At 32.1% G+C, this 26,934-nt stretch overlaps 1 protein-coding gene across 6 annotated transcripts in view; it reads left to right on the forward strand.

Annotated features, from left to right (window-relative positions):
* Nova1 (NOVA alternative splicing regulator 1) overlaps positions 1-26,934 on the forward strand; it is a 149,562-nt gene that overhangs the window by 61,375 nt on the left and 61,253 nt on the right. Inside the window, exon 1 of one of the 6 annotated variants that reach the window (XM_074068242.1) lies at positions 21,404-22,193. The exons of the other annotated variants lie outside the window; for them this stretch is intronic. The gene's annotated coding sequence lies outside the window, so the exon portion shown is untranslated. Of the gene's footprint in view, positions 1-21,403; positions 22,194-26,934 lie in introns of those variants that run through there. 6 annotated transcript variants of the gene reach the window in all.

A 26,934-nucleotide genomic window follows, 5' to 3' on the forward strand; every position in this document is an offset into this window, starting at 1 on the left:
TTGTTATTATGCCCAGAAAGTACCTTAAGTGATTTTGAATAATACAATCTATTAAGAATATTTATCTTGGTACTAATTATGTGGAATCAAATTTTATTGACAATATGCTAGTAGGTAGATTTGTAGATTTTTGCTATAATTTATAAGCTAAGTTCAGTCATTTTATCTTTATTCTCCTTTTAAAAATGTGATCATATGCCATTTTGAGGAAATAATTTTAGCAGAAAGAAGTTTCTTTTGAAATAAGATAAAAGGCTTCTATCCAGCTACAGTCCCACTGTAGAACTGGTTTATTCTAGTAAGACGATTCCATTGTCTTCTCAGAAAAGTAACTGCTGCAGGCTATGTAGTGCTGCTTATTGGTAGCTTATTTTTCCCCTTTGCCTGGCTTTACTATAGTCTCTGAAGATAATCACTGGTTTTTGAAGATTGTTATTACGAAGGTACTGTCATTCAGATGAGATTGAATGTGAATATGTGCTTTTTCTTGTTTATAAAGTGTTTAGTAAAACTCTTTGCATGTCTGTTAGTGTTGTATACAAATAAGATTACATTTTAAATGCTTTCTCTGAAAATATTCTTCAATCTGTAATTTAACATTTTGATTACAAAACCCTATTTCCTTTCAATTCTTCTCCTGTTTTCTTTAGTATATATGCATGTGCGTATCTTTACATCTATCATTTGTTTGTCTGTACACATGTGTATACATAAGAGCTCTTAATTTCATATTCTCTCGGTTAGACCTTTGGAAAAGTAACTTCTAAAACAAGTCAGTTTAATTTTATTTTGTCTTACTTAAAAATGAAATTTGCAAACATACATGTTCTATCTACTTTGTAGGTTTGTCTTCATATTAATGTTGGTGTGTGTTTCTTTTAGATTATGTGATATCTATTCAAAACGTGTGGAATTTATTAAATTTTTTATAATTTGTATTCTAATATTTGTGTAATACTTTATTCTTACTCATCATTCATTTATTCATTTATTTATTGAATGTTTATTTAGTAATACTCTCTGCCATGCATTGTCCTGAATAGAGATTCAGAAAATACTCGTGGAGCTTGTATTATTTTAAAGGAAGAGGGAGACAAAGATATAACACTAGGAAATTGGCAATTTTAAATAACTGTAAATGATATGCAAGAAATTATTGCATAAAATAAATAAGTTAGGGAGAGATATATTTTAGCTACTATAGTAAGAGGAAACATCTTCAAAGAAGGGACATTTGAGTTAATCTCTAAACAATTCAAGAGGAAAATAGGGACATCTGGGTTGAGCTCTAAAAGATTTAAGAGAAAGAAAGGACATTTGAGACCAGATCCAACAGGGAAGAAAATCATAATTCAAGTGTTAGTAATAATAAAGCACATATCTGTCTCAGCATGTGCAAACAACAAAGAAGTGTCATGGGGTTGAATATCAAGAGAGAGAGAGAGAGAAAGTATTATGTATGGCAGGAGTTGAGGTCTTTGAGGTAATTCAGTAACTAGAGCAAGTTGACCATAGTAAAGAGTTAATTTTATTACTAAAAAGTAAAGACAGTGAGCAGTTAAGTGTTATTAACTAATTGATTTCCACTGAGGAAGTCTCTCTGCCTGCTGCTTAGAAGAGGAACAAGGAAAAGGCGTGTGGGCTACACACAATAATTATTTGGATAGACCAGTGAGAAATTATGTTGTCATGGTATAAGCCTTTTAGGTATAGAAACTACTGAGAGGTAGGAGGTTTTGGAGGAGCATCATTAGAATTTGTGAATGCCTTACAAATGGGGTAATAATGAGGAGGCTCTACTGTTGGAGGTAGTTTCTGTCTCTTGTCATGAAGATGGTTATCAATTTTGTCTTTTCTGAAATCCAAGGTGATTGCAAAGTTACTGCAGAGAGAATGGCTTAGTACAAAGACAGAAAGATATAAAATGAAGGAGAGATGCATGCTTTTCTCCTTCTTTTAGAACTTCTGAGTAAGGAGTCCATGTAGTTTGAGCACCTCTTACAGTACTATGGTATGTTACCTCATTTTCAAAGCTCATGTGAAGGAAATTGCCTTAGATAGTTATTAAAATTGATGTTTTTTCAGGGAGATGACCACTAGAGGGTCCTATTCTGCCATTTTGCTCTGTCCCATCCTATCATTCACCCATTTTTTGTATTTTATTTTTATTTTATTATTACTAATTTAGTGGTTCTGGAACTTGAACTCATTGTCTGAGGCTTTCTGAGCAGTTGCTCTCCCACTGAACCCAAGTTCTAACCCTTTCATACACTCAGTTTTGTGGTGGAAATGATAGCAAATTTTATTAAGAAATGTGTATACTTTCTGTAGACTGAAATTGGGTCATCTCTAGAGTGAGGATGGAAACTGTAGTTATTTTTACTCTGGTATCAGTTAATAATGAAGTGTAAGGGGCTTGAGGCATTAAATCCCTACCTAAGACCAGTCCAGGATGCTGGACTCAAAGTCCTGAAGCTAGGGAAGGTGAACAGATTTATGATGTTGCAATGATTATTGGGTCCTTATCCCTAGGATATAAATGTAGTCTTTGTTTTGTTAAAAAAAAGATCTGTTGTTTGAGGAACTGACATTGACCTACCTTAGGATAGGTGACTCAAAAACATATTGTGACATTCCGTGACATTGGTTGGCTAATGTGCTTTAGCAGAGGGATAGGGTAAGAGAGAGGTAGACACAGTTGGTGAGTAAAGTTAAGATATATTGTAAGCACATATGTGGATTTCACAATGTATCCCCCTCTCTACAACTATTATTTACTAATAAAGAGTTTGAAACTTGAAAAAAAAAACAAATGAGGTAATAAGCAGTACCAGACATAACATTAAACATTCTTTGAAAATATTTAAATGAACATGGTAAAAATGTACCACAACTTTAATAATTATACCTCTATTTTTGATTAGTTTCTTTTTATTTTTGCTATCATAAGTCACATTAATATTTTGTCATTTTCTCAACTCACGACCATGAAATATAAATAATAATTTGTGAAGACTTGCTAATTTGAAAGGTACACAGTTGTGCCCTGATAGTGTAATTCACTTATTTTATATTAATAGCTAGATTCAAATTTTAATTATTGTCCAATTGCATTTTATTTCAATTGTTAGCTTATAGTCTAATTATTATTGTTATTTGGTTTCTTGTGACAAGGTATCAATATGTAGCCAAGGTTGGCCTAGAGCTCACTATTTAGCCCATAATACTTCGGCCTCAGCTTCCTGAATCCTGGCATGCAGGTGTGAGCTACCATGCCCAGCTTTGTTTCTAGTCTGAATTATTTTGGGATATTGATATTTTCTTTATTAATTTGAAAGGCCATATTAACTTCCAAGAATCATCTCAAAGCCTCAATAGTATTTGGGCTGTTAGGGCTTCTGCTTTACATCATTTTCTTCCCACTGATGTTATAGACACTCTAGCTATTTTGCAAATAATTAACCTTTGTTTTGCTCCATGGCCTTTGCACTTTGATTCTTCATTTCTGAATGTCTTTGCAAAGCTTCTCTCGTGACTGGTAGAGAAGGCCTATCTTTCATGGTTCAGTTCCATGTCATCTCCTTGGAGAAATTATTCCTAATCTAACATAGCATCCATTCTTCCCCATCACATTCTGTCACAGTACTGACTATCCATTCCTAATCTTACGGTTTTCACAGCACTTAGGATTGTTTGAAGTTCTTTACTGCCACTTACTTCATGTCCCTTCTAATGAATAAAAGAACCATGAAGAAAGGGATCTCCTTTGGTTTTTTTTCTGCTGTGCCATCTGAGGCTAGAATATTGTTGGGCATATGGCAGGTGATTAATGTCTATCATGGAGTGAATATTGTAGATATTTACCATTTGTACCACATGCATATGTTTTCCTCTTTTTTGTCATTGTCTTTGTTCGAGGCATTTTTTATATATGTAGAATTTTACATTTTTCATGAATTAAATTGATGAAGTGATTTCTTTTTCTTTTTGTTTTTTGCAGTACTGGGGTTTGAACTCAGGGCTTTGTACTTGAGCCACAACACTAATCCAAAGCTATTTTCTTAGGAAGTTTTGCATTATTATTTTTTTTTTTTAGAAAAGAAATCTTTCCATTATGAGATCTTTCATTTACTTATATACTATTTAAAATGTTTCTCAAAATTTTCAGGAGTCAAAAAAACTGGTTGAAGATAGGCATTTGTTACATTTTATCTGTCAATCCCTTATTGTGTACAAGTTTCAGAGTTTTGTTAATATAAATAACACAATGCATATTCTTTTAAAAGTTTTGTTTTCGTTTCTAAACATCAAATAGTAGATTTACTAGGTCACTGGAGTAGCTGAAGAATTTTAAGACCCTTGAATATTCATTGCCCAGTTATACTAAAGAGAATTTAAATCATGTTACACTCTTATTAGTAGTGAATGTACATGGGTGTTTCTTATCAACTATTCCAACTGCTGATGCTATCTGTACTTTAAACAACTTGACCCATTACTCCCTGAAAATGTTATGAAAAAAATACTAGGTCTTTTTACATCAAAATTTAAATTTTTGTTATCAAATTTATTATTTTTCCATTGCATCTGTGCTTAAAATAACTCTTCGTATGGTAAGATCTCATTTTTTATGTTGAATCTATGTACTTTCCATGAAATTTATGATATTTGGGACTACAGATTCTCACTATATTTTTTACAAATAGTAATCAAGTTATGTCAGCCTTATCATTTTTAAGATATCATACATAGTAATTATGCTAAAATATATCTATGCTAGGTCTTTTGATTGAGAGTTGTTTATTCTGGTCTGTTATATTAATTCTTGTTTTATTTGTTATTTTATAGTATTTATTGTGAGGCATTTACTAAGGTAATAACTCCCTGGTTTTATTATCCTTTATTTTAAAAACTATTCTGGTGTAGTGCCCCTTCATCCTTCCTCAATAATATATTCCTGTTTTTATTTTAGCGAAGTTCTTAATAAAATTATTAGCTTGTTTGCACCAGATATATTTTCAATGTTATAGATTTCATATAGGAACCAAGATTGTTTTTTCTTTTCTGTCTTAGTAATGCTTTTGACCATACAGATGTACAAGCATTCCATTTATGGCAAGTACTTTATTTCATATGACATCATTCATAGTTGTTCCTTTATATCTTTTTTCATTCACATATATAACAGATTAATGAACTTCTAAAGTGTCTTGGTTTCTTATGATCACTATAACAATAACTATACTTAAACAACACAAATTTATTCTTTTAACATTTCTGGAAGCCAGAAGCCCCAGATCAGTTTCACTGTGCTACCATCAAGAGCTGGCTCTTCTTGGGGCTTGGGAGGAGAATCCTTTCCCTGCCATCTCTGGCCTCTAGCTTCTACTTGCTTTCCTTGATCTGTTTTTTGAATCACTTGGATCTCTTCCTTCTGTCATCAAATCCATTTCCTGTTTTGCCTTTCATGCTTCCCTCTTGTGTAAGGACCTTTGTGATTATATTTATGGCCCACCCTGATATCCCAGAATAATCTCCCCATTTTAATCAGACCTACAGGTCCGCTTTGCAATGAAAGGTCATAGTCTTATACATAACATTTGAGGAACCTTTACTCAGTCCCTACCAAAAATAAGAAAAGTATTGGTTTTTAACTGTTTTACCAAACTTTTATATTAAGTATAAGTGCTTTTAGTTCATTTTCTGTCCAACTGAAAATTTACAAGTAATCATAATCTGTTCTCTATTTTGCAGTAACTACTTTATACTTGTTTCTATTTCTTACTGCTTCTTTCAGTTTTTAATGCAGATGTTCAAAATGTCTTCCTTTCTTTATATCATATTTGCTATCATTTTGAAATAGGTGCTTTTTTTCTAATGATAGAGAAGTAATTTGTTCATTGTATCATTAACAGTGTCCTTTATATAATTTTGTTTTATGTATTCATTAGAAAGTATTCACACTTGCATTTTAGATTAAGCTATATTTGACTATAGCATATTAGCTTTACAATATGCTGCTGAATTTATCAGTTTTTTTATATTTGTGAATTTATGTGTAATTTGGTTTGCATGTGACTTCCATTATGAATGACAGAGTGATGTTAGTTATTAACAAACTGAAGTTAAAAAGTGGAATTGTTTATATAGCATGAAATTTACCTCTGTTTTTAAGATTTGAAAAATCACATAAAACAATTTGAACACAGAAGTTGTTTGAATATAATTATTTGACGGGCTTTTAAATATCCTTTTTATTTAATTTTTGCTTAAGTCAATTTTTACCATTTATGTTGTTTTCAGAGAGTTGTTCATTCTATCAAGATTTGAAGGGAACATCTGTTGCACATGACCTATGTGTTAAGCTTTGCGGTAAATGCTGTACATAGGATTCATAATCGATATGAAATATGTACTAGCAAGAGGACAGTTAATTTTCTTACAAGGAAGAAATAGAAAAGAAGAAAGTAACACTTGAACACAGCTTCTGAGAAGGATTTCATCATGAATATAGGCATCAGTGACTAAGGCCTAAAAATGGTTGACTCTCTGAAGAATTTAGGCAATTGCAGGAAGTGCTTATGGCCGGAGTTGAGGTGTCCAGGATGAAATAATAAATAGAAGCTGTATTATTGGATTCTTCTTGCATTTATACCTTTTCCTATAGATATGATAGACTTAATTATGCTTGCTCTGGTTTTATCATCACAGATAATGCATTTGTGAAAGATGAGTCCAATGGCAGTAGAGAAGACTCTACTAAAGATAGTGGGGTTGGTTAATATGGTTAATACTGGATACAGGTTAAACATTGTGCTACCATTAAAGCAGCACAAGAACTCTCTGAATGAAGGATATAAGGGGAGACAGAATTGAAGGAAGGTATCGATATAAAAAATGCTAAGCTAACTCTGGTGGTACTTGCCCTTAATACCAGCACTCTGGGCTCTGAGGAATAGGATCACAAGTTCTAGGACCAGCCTGGGCTATACAGCAAAGCCTGTTTCCAAAAAAACCCAAAAAAACCAAAAAAAAAACCAACCCCTTCAAATGAATAAGTAACCCCAAATCCAAATCAAAACAGAATACTGAAAAATAGAGTCACCAAAGACTTGTTCACTGGCTTTTGTACCTAAAGGAGAAGTCAAGATAATGTCCACCTTCTTGTTGACTGTATTTGAGCTTAAAGAAAATATTTTCTTTACTTCATACACTGTAGCTTTGATTTCATTTAAAAGGCTTATATTCTAGGTAGGCTGTCACTAACATAAAAATTTAGAATTAGAAAATTGCTGTCGGGATCAAAGAAATACTTGAAGATAAGTATTGTTTAGTAATATTTATCTGGAAAAATGAAATAAAGAATTCTGTAGTCAGGTGATTTAGACATGTTTGAAGTTTGAAGTGATTTCCCTTAATTTTGACATTAAGTGTGTTCTACCCTGAAAAGATATTAATGTGTTCTAAGACATATCTTATAAATGTGATTTCAAAGAATTTGCCCATGTGCCTTACATACATGAGTAACATAATCCCACGTAATTACCATCACAGTTCAAGTGTGTTGTATTTCTGCCACACCAAAAGATTCCATTGTGCCATAGCCAGTCCATACTCTAGTTGCACTATCACTCCTTCTACCTTCAGTGCCTTCCACTGCAAGTAGTCACTGTCTGCTGTCACTGTAGATTTGACTTGACTTTTCTATAGTTTCATTTGAATAGAATCATATGTAATATACCTTTTCTCTGATTTCTTTTTTTCTGCATAATGTTTTTCAGATTCAACTTCAGTTTTTCAGGTTTGGTTTCCTTTCAATTGTTGATAGTCATTGTCCAGTTTTGTACTTTGTTTAACCATTTGCCTATTAGTGAACATTTAAATTATTTCCAGGTGTAGGTTATTAGGAATAAAATTGCTTTTAGCTTTTAGGTACTAATAAAAGTGCAGAGTTATGTTCTTATTTCTTTTGAATAAATTCCAAAGAATAGAATATTTGGATCATATGGAATACCCTTCTTTTAGGAAAAAAACTGTTAGATTGTTGCATCATTTTAATCTTCCTATCACCAATTCATGACTATTTCATTCAGTCCACTCCTCTCCAGTTCTTGGTGATGTCAGCCTTCTAAAATTTTTAGGCATTGTAATTAGTGTTATCAGGTTACTGTGTTTTGGTCAGTTGTTTTTGTTTTTGTTTCAATGCTAGAGTTTAAACTCAAGGCCTCATTCTTGTTAGTCAAGTGCTGTGCCACTTGAATCATGCTCCCTAACTCTTTTTGCTTTAGTCAGTTTTTCAGGTAGGGTCTCACGTTTTTTGTCCAGACTGGCTTTGTATTGTGATAATCCCACCTGTGCTCTCAGGTAGCTGGGGTTAGAGGTATGAGCCACTGCACCTCGCCTACTTTATGGTTTTAACTTTCATTTTTCTTAGTAGCTTTTCATGTGTTTTTTGGATTGCTATGTTTTCTTTTGTCAATTGTGTCTTCAAATCTGCACATATTAACTGGCTTGTACATTTTCTTATATTTAAATAACAAGAATCCTTTACATCCTCAGGATACAAATTCTTTTAGATACGTGCATTGTGAATATTTTGCCCTATATTTTTCTTGCTTGTTTTTCATTTACTTCTTCATGTTCTTCTTTGAGCTGAAATTTTTAATTTTTATGAGATTCAGCTTATAATTTTTCTGTCATGTGTCTTCCTTTTGGTGTCCTAAGAAAATTTTGCATATTGTAGTGTTTTCTCCTGGACATTTTATAGTTTATTTTATGGTTAATTAATAATTTCTTTGAGTTAATGCTTGCATATATGTGAAAACAGTTTTGACCATTAAATATGTCCAAGAAAAGTCTGAAATTTTCTTCACACATTTGAAGGATTTCTAATAACATGGAAGGTGTATACTGATTGTTCTCATGTTGGGTACTAGTTTATGTAAGAAATACTATTTCAAATCCGTACAACAAATGAAAAGATGTTTTGTAAATTAATGGGTTTCCTATTTGTAGTAGTTTAGGTGTAGGTTACTAGTATTCTGCCTGGAGTGAATTTGTATATATTTATACCTTATCATGGCAGTTGCCACATGCATAGTATTTGGTACGTGTTAGTGTTAGTTATTCATGTTATTTTCAAGGTTCCTGCCTTCATGAAGTTTAGAATGGATGATACTTAGATGAAATAGTGGTCACTCTTTTATGTTCCTTTCCTCCCTTGCTGCATACACACATTAGGGAATTTCATTGTTAATGGATACCAGTAAATACTAGGAAACAGTCTTTTTAAATTTTTCCATTCATCTCTTAATTGCATGAATAATTCACAAGTATTTTTGAAAAGTTCAAAAGATTTAATTGCAGAATAAACAGTGAAAGTACATTTTTATCTATCCATCTAATATTTTTCCAGAGATAGCTATTAGAGGCTTATGTATTACCTTTCACATCATTTTTGTATATTTGTACTGATACACATATGTATATGCATTTGTAAGTTTTTTTGGGGTGGGATACCACTCTGAAAAATTACACTTGCTCTTTATCATAACAGAATATCTGATAAAATCTTTCCATGTTGATACCTTCTTCATTCATTCTAGTACTGTGTGTTATTTAATAGAACGAATATACCATAGTATATTTTTCAAGCATGCAGCAGGTAGACAGAGGCAAGTCTGACTGACAGTGTAAAGATAAATTGAGCCACATTTAGATGCAAACAGTTTATTACTTTCAAAGACAGCAAATTGAGGAAGATCTCAAAGTACAACATGAAAAAAAGAGACTGGAGGACTGCATTGCAAGTTACTGGATATCACATTGCTTGATGGTCCAATTCTAGATCACAGATACTGCTTTACATTCTGCAGCTGTACCCTGAGGAGCTAAAGGTGAGGCAAAGTGAAGCAAACTTCATATCCCATTACAACTGGGAGATCATGAGAAACTGTCTCCCTTTCTCTTGTATTCCAGGAGGATCACAAAGTATTCCACCATGTTGAGTAGCTGCATTTGAAGAAATTGCCTGTGTTACTTAACAAGAATATATTCATAGCTTCCCAGGCATCATAGTAGAGCTAGTTCCCTAAAATTCCAACCCTTGGCCTTTCGCATATCTACCAATGCTTTTTTGTTTGTTCTTTTATGTTGTTTTTTTGAGACAGGATTTTGCCAGGTAGCTCAGCCTGTTGTTGAACTTGCTATGTAGCCTAGACTTCCTCTAGCTCTTGATCCTTCTGCTTCTATCTCCCAAGTACTAGAAATGCAGATGTACACCAGTATGCTGAGCTCAGTAAGCTAACACTTATTAAGAGCATAATCATTTCATCACATACTGTATTTAAATGTATTTATATGGTTTAGTGTGGTGATCAGGTAGACTTAATCTAGAGCAAAGTGAATTATTCAGTAATCGAAGTATAACTGAAGTATTGATAGTCACACATCCCCCACAAACCAGGAAGAAATCCATGGAAATTGTCCATCAAAACTTGGGCTAGAAAGTTTAAGAAATCATTATATCAGAGTCCAAAAAATTAAATCTTCTGTGGCCTATTCAGTCCTCAAGTCAGCAGCTTTGGGGAGGTTTTTGAAGATCATTAGATTAAGAGCCTTTATTAGTTAGTAGTCAAGTTTTCAGTTTTCTGACTTACATTGGCTCAGTGGCTAAGAGCTGAGAGAGATTAGTGTTCCCTTTCTTCTCTCCTGGCTTGTTACTGTCTAGGTGTTCTCTTTTCCAGCGCTAGGGTTGTTGTTCTTCCACAGCCACATGTTTCCATACCTGCAGCATGATCAGTCCCTGTAGCAATTTTTCATCCTTTTACTAAACTTCCATTTATCTTGCCCACACCATGGCTTCTGGACCAGACTAGATGGCTCAGCAGTACAGTGTACCATCTTAGAATATCTTTCACTCCTTAACCTGTAGGTCACATCAGGAACACCTTAGGAGTTGTGACCTCTTATTTGTGATTGTCATTGTCACCATTATCCTTAACTGCCTAAATTTAGCAACCATAACAAGACAGTTAAAGAACAATATGTTAGAGTCCCCGATACCCGCAATCCACATTCCCCAATTCTCACCTTCTCTAAACTTCTGGAAATCTTGTTTACCAGAAGTAGATATGAGTGAAAATGGTATGAAGAAAATTAATTATGTATTTTAGGTCTTCTGAAGCAAGTGTGACCTCCTTACTTGTTTATAAACGCTCATAATTGAACACTGTTTAGATGGGAATTCCTTTTTTGGGGAACTGGTGCATTTCAAGCCCAAACTGCCTTTAAGTATATGTTCCACAGAGGTTGAGCTCAACTGTGTATTTAGCTTTTGTTAGTTTTTTCCTTTGACAACTTTTTTTTTTCTTTTTGGCAGTGCTGGGCTTTCAACTCGGTAGCTCACACTTGCTACGCTCGCACTCTACCATTTGAGCTATTCCCCCAGCCCTTTAGTTCTTCTTTGAGAGTACATTTACTTCTTACCTGAGAATGATATGGGGCATTAAATACAGTGAATGTCTCAAGTATCTGCCCACTACCAGATCATTTTGCTACAGAGGTAACACCTTTGTCTGATGGTATATATTTGGGGAATCTGTATATGTAACATAGTCCATCAATAGACCTTGAATACTATGGCCTAAATCTACTTTGTGGAAAGAGTTGCCAGTAGATATCATGGGAAGATATCATTGCTGCCAGTGCCAATGGTATTCTTGAAAGGAGAGAACAGGGCCTATATGTTCTGTTTGAAAAGACTAGACAGTTCTGGTACCTCTTTTCTACTTGACCATAAAGTTGATACTCTGGGCACATTTGCCAGGCATCCTTGACATCATGTGCTGTAATCACAAAGAAAGCACCACAGCTCATGATTTCACCCGCTGAGCAGAGTTCCTGTTTTCATACCCAGCTTTAATCAGTTTTCTTTGAGGCTTTATAATTACAGTCATCAAGTATGATCTTCTGGATTTTACCTTAGCTGATTAAGCTTGAGTTAGACCTAGGAATGTGCAAGAACCCCACAATACTGAAGCCCATAAAATTCCAAGTTTCTGATAAAGACCAGTTCTAGACACTTTTTTGAGTAGTTAACATATTTCCAGTTATCTTTAATAACATAATCTATGGTCTGTCATGCATTTACAAGAATGCATTGCCTTAAAGTTTTGCACACAAATTATTTTAGACCATTTGAAAGTAGCAGGTATTGTTGAAAAAAATGACGGTTTAATTTGAATTGTTACTTCCTTGAGTCTAAATTCAAGGCAAAACTTAAGCATGCAATTTCATCACTTAGTGGTAATGTTGGTTTGAGATATAATGTGGTTGATTATAAAGAAATATAAAAACTCTCCTATATGGTACTTGTGCTAATAAAGGTAGTAAATATATGTTCATGTTTTCTAATATTAAAATGTAACTTTAAGTAGTAAAATTAGTTTTTTCATTAATTTAAGAATTTTGTAAACAGTGACTAAGTTTTTAAATAAAGATATATTTGGTTTAGTTTTATAATTCTCTCAGCTTAAAAATATGCCAATGAGTTTCTTTCTTTGAAATGACATGAAGTATTTATGCAGGTTCCTAAGCAACACTAACTTTGAAATTGTAAGGGTGACTAAATACTCAGAAAAGCAACTGATCCAAATTTGTTATCCTTTTGGAATTTAGAAAACCATGAAAAACAGAACTATGTTAGTCATTGGTAAACCCCACCCAGTTTGTAGATTTAAAAATACATTCTCATATTGAACATTTCTCACATATGAATTATGTTTACTTGTCTGTGTTTATTTACTCAACTAATACTTCCCTAGAAGTTCAGTGGCTCTTTTATTAGTATGTTGGGAAAATTAACATTGAATCCATAATAAATTAGATAGCGCCAGTTCTTGGCTATTCTGCTTTGTTTTTGATGGTATTTGGTATTGAACCCGGGCCTTCTTGTGTGCTACTCAGGTGCTCTACCACTGAGCTACATACCCAGCCTTTTAAATTTAATTTAATTTTATTTTGAGATAGGATTTTACTACGTTGCCAAAGCCGACCTCAAACTTCCTGTCCTTTTCCCTCAGCTTCCCAAGTTGCTGAAATTACAAGCAGGTGCCACCATGCCACCAAGTAGTAATTTAAAATTGAATTTTCATTTTAAAACCAAACAATAAAAATAAAGAATTCTATAATATTTCAAATACATAGTATAATATAAACTAAAACTACCAGGTGAAGGAGGATTTCATCTTACAACTGGAAGCTTATTAATAGCACTTAAGATTTTAGAATCTTAAGGTAAGTAATTTGTATTCTTGTCCACTGTGCTACATTTTGACAAAGAATCCTGGATGCCTTCAAGACAAATATATTAAATTTTTAAAAAATGTCCTTGGACTTTGAGAGAGCATGAAAGGTGTAGAGACAAGAATATTGGAAAAACAATGTGAGACAGATTTAAAGAGTCGAAGCCAAGAGATTTGAGAAGGAGGATAATTAACTCTCAAAAGAGAGCTGTAGACCAGTTGCACCTTATAGGTTGCCTAGTACATATTAATTCAGTATGTACACACACACACACACACACACACACACACAAAGTTACTAAAATGGCAGTCCAAGGAACAGTGTTTTGAAGAAAGGAGAAGAGTGTTTGGATTTGTAAGTTTGAAGATACAGTGATGGGAGAACATGATTTATTTTTCTAAGAAGTGCACAGATAACTTCCACATATGTGACTGTTATGAAGTGTGTCATGGTCATTTATTTAAGTACCATAAGACAAATGATTTACAAAAGATTGGCACAATTTATTTCTTATTTTTTAATTATATTGAATAATAGAGTGTTTGAGTCTTAAAAGGCTGTAATTGACCTAAAACTGCTTTCTTTTTATGTACAAAGTAGAAAATTGTTGGCAAAATTGTTGACTGTAAAAATAACTGTTACAGGGTTTTGCCACATATCTTATTGCTTGCATCTGAAACATTCAATGCATAATAAGTTGGCTGGTAATAAAAGTAGAATAATTGCTAATGTAAAACAGACATGTTTCTTACTACATAGCCCTGGACAATTGTACTTCAATAAAAGTTGATTTTTTAAACCAAATTAAATCAGTCTTGGTCCTCAAAATTTGAATATGAAAATCTTGTTTGTATTAACCTGTGTAAATATTTTATCTTTCCCAATATGTATGTGAGACTTTTTTTTGTAATTTGTGCCCTATAGTTTCAAATAGACGTTGATCTAAGTAGAATTAATTACATTTTAATGGTGGTATTTTTGATAATAAAAAATTACTGATATTCAGGTAATACTCCTCTACACTATAATTAGTGATACATTGTTTCTTATTTTTAAGTGGTTTCTCTGTGTCTATTTTAATGCAATTATTACTTGACTTAGGCTTTTAATGCCATTTTAACTCCATATCAACTATATTTTTAATGGGAAGGAAAACATTCCAGATACACTCAGAAGAACCTGTTGGATATTCTGTGATATTCCCATTGCCATTCTAGATGACGGTCTATAGGCATTAGGTCATTTTGGCAGCTTGATTGAAGAAGGTTCTTGGAATCTTCTTGTGATTTGAAATTCAAAACATATAATTCCATTTTAATGGTAGGTCAAATTATTGGTATTACTGTTGAATTATTAATATTAGCATTGAAACATTAGTGACACTTGTTATTTGAGTCATTTTTTCTGATAGATTTATGTTGGTTCATAAGAAAACCCTTCTGACAACACCAACAAATACAAGTAAAGGTCTTTCTGTAGTGTGGTTTATAGTCACCGTTAAAGAAGCTTTTGATCTGACTGTCCAGAGACACTTCGTTCTGCAGGTTGCCATCTGCTATGTTCTAACTAATTAAACTGTGATAGCTGAATTTTACTTTATTTTACTTTTTATAGCTTAATGTATGTTAATAGCAATTTGCAGGAACAGCACAGAAGACAGATATGATTAAAAACATGTACTTGCACATAGGGCTACTCAGTTACAAAAGCATAGGGAGTGGATGGAATATACTGTACAATAGAAGTGCTGCAAACACCATTTAGTTGCTGTCGATAAGACATTTATTATTTTTGTATTTACAAAGATAGCATAATGAGATTCACTAATTGCTTGAAAAAGGGGATTAAGAAGGTATTTGAAATAAAGGGGGTAAATTTAATCAAAGTACATTACACTTATGGAATAATTTATAAAAAATAGATGTATTTTTTTTAAAAATACAAATGCTGGCATTAGAAAAATGTAACATATTTACTTATAACTCTTATAAAGTTGAACTACTGAAAGTGTTCAATGACACATTTTGACTTTCATTAATTGTTTACATCCCTATATTTATATTAAAAATTCACACACAAATGAATGTGGAAAACTCTTGATACCTGATTTCTGTCCTGTTTTTCCACTTATAGTCATATACTTAAATACCTTTTGGCGCATGGGGAAAATATGTGACATTCAGAACTAGCAATAACAGGAAGAAGAGGAAAACATTTTTTTGTGAATGAAATGTTTCCCTTCATAGTGGACTCTTAAGCACAGTCTCCACATATGCAGTTTGCTGGCATGGATAGGTTTTTTAAAAGCATTTTGGTAGTTTTTGGAGGACTCTCTTGTATCCATACTCAACACAGGATTGATAAGCTTTGGTTTGTGAGCTAGATTTGTCTTGTTATCTCATTTTGACCAGTTAAGAATTTTTTCTTAAAATCTGTAAGTGGCAGGAAAATATCAGAAAATGATTTTTCAGACAAAGTGAAAATTGTATGAAATGCAAATTTCAGTGCCAGTAAACAAGATTCTGTTAGAACACAAGCACGCTGTATTTTCTGACTGTTTTTGGACTGTGACAGTTGAGTAGCTGCAGCACAGATTGCATATGGTGCTCTCATTTCAGCACTGCCTTACAACGCACTGCAAATCGCAGTGACACTGTAATTCGTCAGTGTTTATTGTACCTTGGCATTCTCCTTATTTATTGTTACCAATACTTATTCAAATGTCAAAACAGGAAAAGATGAGAAATGTGAGCTTCTACTGTTATGGTTTTAAGGCATGTTGCAGTGTGAATTATTTTGTTATAAGTAAGGTGGCACACCATTGTCATTATGCGGTTGCATGACAGCTGCACTGAAAGAATAAATGTCAACATTGCCAGAGTCTTCACTCATCACAAACATTCCCAGCACATATGAGAGTAATGGTCAGAGGAAACTTACCTGGTGTATCTGATTCACAAATGAAAAATGAACTGAGGTTGCAACCAAAGTAAGTTTGAATCACTAATTTGTTACCCAAGCAAAGAAAGTCATTTCTCCTTCATGAGTAAATTAAAATCTGTGCAGAGAAAATAAATTTTATTCAAGGAGTTGATGCCACATTGTTTATTCAAGGAATTAATGTGAGCTGTAAGGTCTCTGGAACGTCTAAAGGGCAGAGGTTTCTTTTTCTCTTGTTTTTTGGTGGCACTCAGGGCTCCCTGCTTGCTAGGCAGTGCCCTACCACTTGAGCCACACCTCCAGCTTAAGAATATTTTTAAAGAAGTTGAAAAATACAAATCTAGAACAACTTAAAAGGAATCTTGACGAGTTACAATGGATAGTGATAAAAATGTGGAGCAAACTAATTTGTATAATTACTTATGAATCTTTAAGAGCTTGTAAAGATTAAAAATTGTTTAAACTATGTGGTTATTCATTATAATATTTCTCAACAAGTACTTTGTGGCTTTAGATCAGTCTATCATGTTATTGAATAAGTTGTGTCAACAGTAAACTTCATTATCATAAACTTAATTATGTGAATTTTTGTCAGAAATAGATGATGATTGTGCTGATCTGCCCTACCGTAAAGCAGTTAAGTAATTTAATAGTAGTAAAGTATATTGTGATCTTTTTTGAGTTCAGATCAAGATGGAGACTGTTCTGAATAGGAACCATGCATCTGACTCATACCACTGGTATTGATGCTAAGTGGCTATATGCACATTAGCTTCTTCAGTAGAGTTGATAATATTTCTAATGAATTCAAACCAAGATTTTGAGACAGAACAACACAAGCAACTTAAACTTCAGTGAAGTAATTCCAACAACTAAGTTTTTGAATAACAAGTATGAACTTCCAATTGTAAAAAATATAAAAATAGGAACATCTCCCTTCCTGCATAAATGTGCAGCAGGTATACTTCGTAAGTTCAAATTACAGTTCCAGTAACATATTTCAGACCTCAGTACAGTTTGGAAGAGATTTTCATATTTGGAAATCCAGTTTTCTATACAGTTGAGGAACTTCTGTCTAATCTTCAATTGTAAGTGATTAATCTATAATGTAATAACATGCTAACATAAAACAGAAAAACATACTGTAATTGTATAAATACCTTCCAAGTGTTTGGAGTGCCCTTAAAATATTAATTGCACTTGGGTAGATATTAGTATTTGGCAGTACCTACCTTTGTGAAAAACATTTCATTTTCCAAAATGAAATAAACAAAATCTCATTTTATTTCTCTTTTAACAGATAAATATTTGCAATTGATTTGATGATTTTAAAAACAGTAGTTTGAGTCTTAATTAAGGAAAATGCTACAGCTTTCCCCAAAATGTCTTTTCATTTTTCTTGTAAGGAAATCTTCATGTTATTCTTCATTGTTTTTTCTTTTGTAACAGTAGTAGTAGTATTGTTATTATTTTTATTTTTCAAGAAATATTCCATAAATTTGTTTTTGCTCTTGTTGTATAAGTACCTATATGGTAACCTTTATTATATCATTTTTCTTCAAATCTTAAAATAAATACCCTGTGTCCCTTTATAGAAAAATCTTGGTGATTCCTGACATGCTTGCTTTTACTTCATTGTTGAGGTTGTTTTGATATATATTTACATGTAAATCTCATTCCACGAAATGCAGTTGATCTTCACTATTCATGCATTTCATATGTGAGAACTTGTTCACTTTCTGAAATACATTTGTAACCCCCAAATCAGTACTGACTGCTTTTATAATTTAATTATTCACAGATGTACAGAGTGGTGAAAAGTGAGTCACCTGATACAAACTTTCACAGCTTAGGTTGAACAAGGCAACAATCTGCCTTCTTGTTTCAGCTTTTTAACTGTAAATGAGTATCATTTTTACAGTTTATTTGATATCATGTCTTTCATATTTTTTCTACTTTTTATTGGCACCTTTACTGTTCATAGTGTCTCCCATAGTCTTGAAGTACTTTCTGAGCTGTCCAGTGTTCCTGCAAGCCAGAAGGCAATGAATGCGTGTCTAATAGAGAAAATACATGTGTAGGTAAGCTTCATTCAGACATGGGGCTGCTGGGCATGAGTTCACTGTTAAGAAAAAGTTGTCTTTAAACAAGTACATACAATAAGGTTGTGTATTCACAGTTGAATAAAATGTATGTGATCAAAGGGTTGTAGAATCTAACCCTCTCTTTCCCTTAGGAATCACAATTTAGTGATTTTTAATGTAGTGTTTATAAGAATTTACAGATCATAATTACCTCAGATGAGAATCAACTGCATATGTGTATCAATAGATATTGTACCTATTTTTCAACAATTCAGGCAAAATATTTACTGTATTTTTTTCTTTCTGATAATATGATTTAAAGAAAACATTTTTCTTTCTGTTTCTTGTTTTAGAAAATTTATTTCCTGCTATTTGGTCCTCTCAAGGTCACACCATTGTTTGTTTTCCTAGTCATTGAATAATTCTTTAATCTGGCTGTGTTTTTATCAGTACATAAGATTATTCACAAAGATTCCAGAGGAGAAGAAATTGTGTCGGGCAAATCCATTACCATTACTTGGAAAATAATTCAAAGTGTGTATCAGGAAGACAAATTTAGTTTAGTTTATTACTTCAAGAATTACTGGTGAATCATCATTCCCTTTTCAGTTACTTTACCTTACTTTTCCTAACACTTTTGTGTAGGTGTTAGTAGTCTTAACTTTACTAAAACAAACTTGCATGACATCATTCATCTATGAAATGAAGTATCAAGTCCATCCTTCCTTCCAGCCTGTCTCCTTCCCTCCTTCCCTTCCTTCCTTCATGTGAATTTCAAGGGTTTATAATCTGCATAATCTTCATGTTCTTAATTTGTGCTGTTTAATCTGTGTTGCACATCATTGATCACTACCATAGTGATATCCTCACTGAGTCAGCCCTAAATTACTATCTACATACTTATTTCTACTATTGCTTCTTCTACCATGGTCTTCCAGTAACCTTTAGAAGCTAACTCAAAGTATAGTTCACAAGTTATGATTTCTTCATTTGTCTGTATACCTCAGAAGTTCTTACTGCCTTTTAATAGTATTGATAATATTTTATTTTTAACATTCTATATTATGTAGTCATGTTGGATGTCATAAATTCTAAATGTTTTTAAAAATATTAATTTTACATAAAAAGACTTAAGTAATCATTTGAGATAGGGAAAAATGGTAGCAATCTTAAGAGAGAAATATTTTCTTGCCTATTTATCCATGTAAAAATTTTGGGAATAGTTATTTCAGTTGGGAACCTATGTACTTATTTGCAAATAAACTCCATGCAACTATAGAATCTTTGATTTGATGTAAGCATGAAAATATGTAATTTACTAGTCTCATTTTATTCACAAAAAATTAGTTATTATTTCCAAGTATAATTTAAAAATGATACTTAAACATTTTACACTAATGCACTTTCAAAAGCAAGATTTTTTTAAAGTAGTGGAATTATAAGTGATTTGTCATAGTGTAAAATGAAAAAAGACATTGTTATTAATAAGGGCAGTATAAAATAAGCTGCCATCTATGATCTTATTTATAAAAAGTAGTAACAGTACCTTTCTTTTAAAATGCTATACATACGTAAGTAAATGGGAAAATGAGACCTGTTAAAAAGACTCCAGGGATGGCAGGAAGGATAATGGAGAATTGGCGGGGGTGAATTCAAGTTGGGTATATTTGATATATTGCAAGACCTTTTATAAATGCCACAATGTACCCCCAGCACAACAATAAAAAAAAAAGCAGAAATGAAATAAAATAAAATGCTTTACTATAATAATGGTAGTTTTTAAATATGTTTAGAAAAAATACACAACATAGCAAGCTATGGAAAAGAAAAATAAAATCACCTGTTGCTGGTAACATTTTGTTTCTTCTTTTTTATGTTCAGTTGTTTTTTTTTTTAATCATTTTCTTTATTTCTTTTTAATCACAACTTTTCCCTTTTGGCCATAAGCAATTGTGATTCTCAAAAAATGACCACTTTTTCTTTTCTTTAGATCATACATAAGCAGCATAAAGCACTAACAAGCATAGTTTCTACCACATATTATTGAAAATTGAAGTTATTAGGAATGTTTGTTAAAATAATGTCATAATTAACTTTTACCCAGCATCACTTGGATTTTAGTGTATAGCACCCTAAAAGAAGGATGAATGAGCCAAATAATAGGAACACATTATATCACTCACACTGCCAAATTACTTTCTGGGAACATAAAACCTTTATTAATTCTTAGATATACCTAAAATGTTGTCCATTCTGTGTAGTATCAACTATAAATCCACTTTTTTCTTCTATAAAATAGCATTCCCAATTTTATTCAGAAATAATGAATTCCTCTTTCTTGTGATGATACCTTATTAATAAATAATGCATAAATGTTTATTTTCCAAACTATGTTGCAGACCCGTTTTATTCTGGTAGTCTGCTTGTGTTGTTGTTAAATTTGGTGACAGTGGATAGTACCAAAATACTATAATTATGCTTTATTTAGAGTATGAGTTATTACCTAATACATATATACGCTCTCATCTTTGTCCATTTTCAAAATTATAAAATTATGTCTAAAATTTCTACATGAGTATTAGAATCACTAATTTGATTTTAAAAGTGACTCTCAGGAGTTTTCGAAAAATTTCTGTGTTTAATGTTTTTTGGAAGTGGATTTAGTCTTCACTATTTCCTCAGAAATAGTAGTGAAGATTTATAGCTTCCTAAAGATATCTAATTATATAATTGTTTTTACTTACCACTATATTTTTCTGTGGGTTTTTATATTTTGTAATGTGTATGCTGTAGATATTTAGTATATAATACACTAAAAGCTGCTTATAAAAAGTTACTTTGGCAAGATATATTTTCTACCTGAGTGTTGTTTTTTAATTTATTTTATGGATTTGGTTAAGTATCTGCATTTTAGGTTATTTAGACTATGTTTTGCAGTTAGAATTTGGAATCTCAAGGAAAATACTCAATTTCAATTATTAAAATATTTGAGGAAAATTTCATTTTCTAAATCATTCATAATTTATCATTTCTGATATTATTTGGGAAAACAGCATTCTTTTTACTTGCGATAATGCTAATAAGATTTTATAAATGCCCACATTTATTTATATAAATAGTAATATAAACTTTTTTCCTTTTCTTTTTCTATTCACAATACTAAAGTAGTCCAGTGAATGAAAACTTTTTTTTCAGAAATAAAGTAAGAAATTTCTATGCAAAACCTTCATTCATTTTGGAATAGGCATATCAAAGAATACTTTATTGAGGAGGAGAAAACATTACTTTGTAAGCCTCCTACAGCTCAAAGATATACATGTTTCAAACACACTAATGATTTATTTATAACTATGGTATAGAATATACTTACAGGAGCATTCTTTAAGCAGCTATTGTTTGTGCTGAAATTAATCTTTCAATTTTAGTTGGAAGTGGCAAACATTAAAGTTACTATTTATATTAAAGTTAATTTTATTATTAAATTGTTACTATTTTAATGCTCATATTCTATTTTGTCTTTTTAGTGCAATTTTATTTTCTATGATATTATGATTCAATTAGCTACATTTGATGATTTGTTATATTTTCAAAACTTGAAATGGTTAAAAAAAAAACTGGTAAAAATATTGACCCTTACGAAACTTTCATTCTAGTGGTCAAGAAAAATAATAAGCAACTAAATTACTAACACTATTTCAGGAGAAGAAGCTTCATAGGTAGTCTACACAGTAAAGGCCTGTCTAAGGAGTGAAAACTGAAGAAAGAAGACATGCAAGGACAGTGGTGTGAGGACTGGGAATCATAGCAAGAATGGCTGGAGTATTTCAAGAAGGCCTGTAACAGCTGCACAGTAGGTGCCGGAAGGTGAGGTGTTAAAAGAGATAAAGTCAGTGAAGTAAGCAGTAGCCAGAAGAATGAAGAGCATTGTAGACCATAGTATGGAATTTGGATTTCATTCTAAGTGTGAGAGGACTTTGACTAAGACAATCACATTACCTTCATTTTCCCCTGAAGCATAAATGTAGACAAACACAGCTAGATGATTTCAATGACCAGATTCCAAGGCCCATTGATACTCATTGTGCTGTCTTTGTAAGGCAAATAGACCAATAGTAAAAAAAAGAAAAAAAAATCAATAAAGAATCCAGATATGAACTGACAGTTCATATAGAACAGAGGTGATCCTAAAATGTGGCTGGTAGTGTAATAATTGAGGCTGAAAAATATGTATACAAATGTGTATCTTGACTTCTATATTATACCATTATCAAAATTATAGAGTAAGGAATAGACATATAACTAGGAGGGGTACTATTTGGAAAGATAAAAGGATCGGGGGGAAGGGGAATAGAGGAAAAAGGGGAAGTTGAATATCATCAAAATTTGTATGAAAATGGCACAGTGAAATCCATTATTTTGTGCAATTAATATGGATTAATAAAAATTTTAAACAGCCAAAAAAAAAATCACAGTTGGCTTGTAGCTCTAATTGTGAATAATAACAAAGCAAAGTAAGTTTTTTTTGGGGGGGGGAACCATAAGAGAACATCTTGATGACTGTAAAATAGAGGAACAATGTTCTAACCACAAAAGGAAAAACAAATTTGACCATATTCAAGTTTAGAACTTCTGTTCATCAAAAGACATCATTAATAGAATGAATAGATAAGCCACAAAAGGAGAGCATTTATTTGCAATACCTATTTCTGAAAGAGGACTTACATTCAGAATATGCACAGAGTGCCATTAAATCAGTAAGGAAAAGATAAAATCCAATAAAAGTGTACCAAACATTTGAACAGGAATTCCACTAAATTCCTAGTGGCCAATAAAAAAAACAAATCCATTCATTGTCAGGGATCTACAAGTTAAAGCCATAATATGCCACTGTACACCCACCAGACTGACTAAAATGAAAAGGACTGATAATACTATATGCTGGAAAAAATGCGGATTAACTATCACACACTGCTGGAAGGAGTTTAAATTAGTACCACAACTTTGGGAAGTTGTTTTGGAGCATCCCATAAAGTTGAACCTACACTTATTCACAATTCTATTCCTAAAACAACTCAAGCAGAAACATGTGCTTAAATTTCAAATGATATATGTGTCAGTGTTCTTAGTAGCACTAGCAATAGCCCAATTTGAAAGTACTCATATTCATAAATGGTAAAATGCAAAAATATATTGCATATACTCACACAATAAAATACTATACAGCAATGAGTTAACTACAGATACAACACGAATGAATCTCACAAATAAAATATTGACACAAGAAAGGCAGGTATAAAAGTATGGATCCTGTGTGATCCCATTTATATATAGTTCAGACTCCAGCAGAACTAGTTTCTGATGTTAGAGGTCAAGATAATGGTTTTTCTTGGGCAAGTTGATAGTTCCTAGAAAGGGATGTGGGAGACTTCTGGTGTGTTTCTAATAATATTTCTTGGCTATTTTTGGGTGATTACTTAAAGATTTGTAGAGAAATTAAAAGGAAGAATAAGTAGATGGTAAGATAAAGGAGGAAGTCAATAGATTTAAGTAAAAAGATCAGAAACATGAAAATAAAATTTCATATTAAGATAATGAGGGTAGAATGATGAGAATAAAAGAAATATAGTAATTGGATGTAGGTATGCTTTTGAAGATAAGGGAATATACAATATGATTGATAATTAAATAAGTATATTGAGCCCATGACCCAATTCATACTTACTTTTAATTTAAAAAGTACATTTTCTTCAGCAAAATTCTTGACTAACTTGTAAAGGACTAAATAAGAAAATAAGTAAAAGTTATTTTTATGTAGCAATGCCATACTGATGGAAAACACGCACATTTATTTCTGACGCAGCCTTGAGTTTGACTCAATGTTCTTTTCCTTCACTCAGAAGGAAAGAATGAATTTCAAATGTTTCCTGTTTATATATATAATATCTTTTAAATGTTTGCACTTATTGGTCTATGAACAAATTAATTACTGTCTGAGAAGTTAAGCTTCTCTTTCTAACCCACACATTCTGTTATAGTTTGTAAAATGTCAGTGCTCTGAGAAAATGACAAGTTATCACAGTAGTTAACATGTAGGTCAGATTTTTTCTTCATCGGGTGTGCATGATAAAGTATATATTTGATAGAGCTGATATTTTCATATTGACAAAATATAAACAATGTGAGGGTTTATATGTTGCCTGTATTCAAACTGATTAATATTAACTTATACAATTGTAGTGTAATTTGGTTAAGTATTTGAGTTTTTTGGGGGGGTGGGGACAGGTATAGGGGCTTGAACTTAGGGCCTTATAACTTGCTAGGTAGGTGCTCTACCACTCCTCCAGCTCTGGTTAAGTAGTTTTAATGTTTAACTTAGGCCTGATTCCATGAATTTTCAAATTTAAATGTTTTTCCTAGGCAAAAAATAAATTGTTGGTATTTATATCAATTTATATCTATATTTGAAATTTTTGTCTTGAATATCACATTAGTAAACTGCTAGAAGAATTTGACTAAAATCAATGCAACAATGTTATATCACTCTATTTTGTTAATGGTCATTAACTTTTCCAAAAGAGTTACTACTTAGAATGCTACCTGTTGTGTATTTATCAAGTATAATTTATACACTATTAGCATATTATGCTAATATAACTGTTAGAATTTGAAGTCATTAAGCTTGATAATTGGCAAATTTGTCCTTCATTTTAATAGTGCCATTTCTAGTTCTAAATAAATATTAAATATACTTATTTAATAATCAATAAATGTTTGAGAATACTTTTCATTCATTTTAGTACTAGTGTTTAGTATTTTTTCTTAAGGTATTATTAAATACAGTTTGTAGAACAGAATTTAAATTTAATATATTTTTAAATACTGTACATTTCTTGTGTTTTATTTCATCAGTAGAAGATATTCATTCATTTCATTGTTCAGAAATATTGACATTTTCTTCTGGCTTTATTGTCTTTTTATGGACTGTCTCCATGACAACAGGTTTTCTTATGCATGCTTCCAAATGATTTTTTTTAAATCAGACCTTATATTTTAATTATGTTAATAATTTTTAAGTGTGCCCAGTTGTTTTATTAGGTATCCTCATTCTGTTTCAAAGCTTTATTTTTTGTGGGGGGAGAGGACTGGGGTATGAACTCAGGGCTTTGTACTTGTGAAGCAGGTGCTCCACTGCTTGAGCCATACCTCCAATCTATTCTGCTGAGTTCAATTTGGACGTGGGGCCTCATAAACTATTTGCCCAGACTGGCCTTGAAGGTATGAGCCACCAGCACCTGACTTAATGTCAATTATAGTATTTAAAACACATCCTTTTAATACTCTTATTTCTAAAAGTAATTTTTGTAAGAAATTCTGTAAATAAAATCCTTAAATTGAATATCCTTCATTAGACTTTATAGAAATGGTTCCTACTTACTATAAAACAGTAATACAATGCCCTTTCTACTAAATGCTAAATCATCATGGTAAGATCAGTATAGTATCATTTTGTGCTAATTGTTAAAATATGTAAGGCAAAGTGCAACAAAGCATTACGTAAGGGTCCTAATGTCCCTTAATGTTTTTATGGACAGAAAGTTTTGACTAGTCTGTAATGTTCAGCGATTGGCAAATTATGTGTACACTTTTCTACATTTTGAAACCAGTAGACATCTAAAAAGTACCTTCTATGCATTTGAAAACTAGTCTCAGGTAAAAGAGCCTGGAAGGAGAATGTGAGTTATTTTGTATTATTGTTTCATTGAACTTGAACTAATGTACAATTAATTATTGTATAATATGCAAATTAGAACTTAGTGTAGTTTGTGCCTTATGAGGTCAAATCTTACGCAATTATGTTACATAAATGAAAGTATTGAGAATTTAGCAATTTATTTCTTAATACAATCTATTCATTTTTTTCAAAACTGTCTGTATGTATATATAACTTATCCACCATGTAAATATTCATAATGCTTACATGGCAAGGTATATTAACTAATTTATATTTACTTTGTTTAACTGATAAAAACTGTGGTTAATGAGATATAGTGGCAAGAACAATTTGCATTGTCTTGTTCAACTTTTTCATAACTTATGAGCAAAAATTAGTCATTAGTTATTTGTAATTTAATAATCAGTTGATTGTTGAATGTAAAAATTGTATGTAGAAATCAGGATAAGTGATACATTATTTGGTAGCCATTGGTGAATTTAAAGAAATACTATAGAGATGAGGAATCCAAACTTGTCCTAATTGACAAGAATTGTCCTAATCTCAAGAACTGTGTGTAGAATATTACTTGATTTCAAATCTTTGCTTTTATCTTTTTTTTTTTGCAGTACTGGGGATTGAACTCAGGGCTTTGTGCTTGCTTGACAAGTTGACAAGTGCTAAACAACTTGAGCCACACTTCCAACCCTTTTTGCTATAGTTATTTTTGACCTTGAGTCTTGCTTTTTGCCCTGGCAGGCCTTTACTGTGATACTCCTATTTACACTTCCCACAGTAGCTAAGATGACAGGTGCATGTCACCAGGCCCAGCTATTTCATTTGAGATGGGGGTCTTATGAAGTTTTTGCCTGGGCTGGCCTCAAACTGTGATCC

The sequence above is a fragment of the Castor canadensis genome, chromosome 3 (assembly GCF_047511655.1).
Source record: "Castor canadensis chromosome 3, mCasCan1.hap1v2, whole genome shotgun sequence".
In the NCBI taxonomy this organism is placed as follows: domain Eukaryota; kingdom Metazoa; phylum Chordata; class Mammalia; order Rodentia; family Castoridae; genus Castor; species Castor canadensis.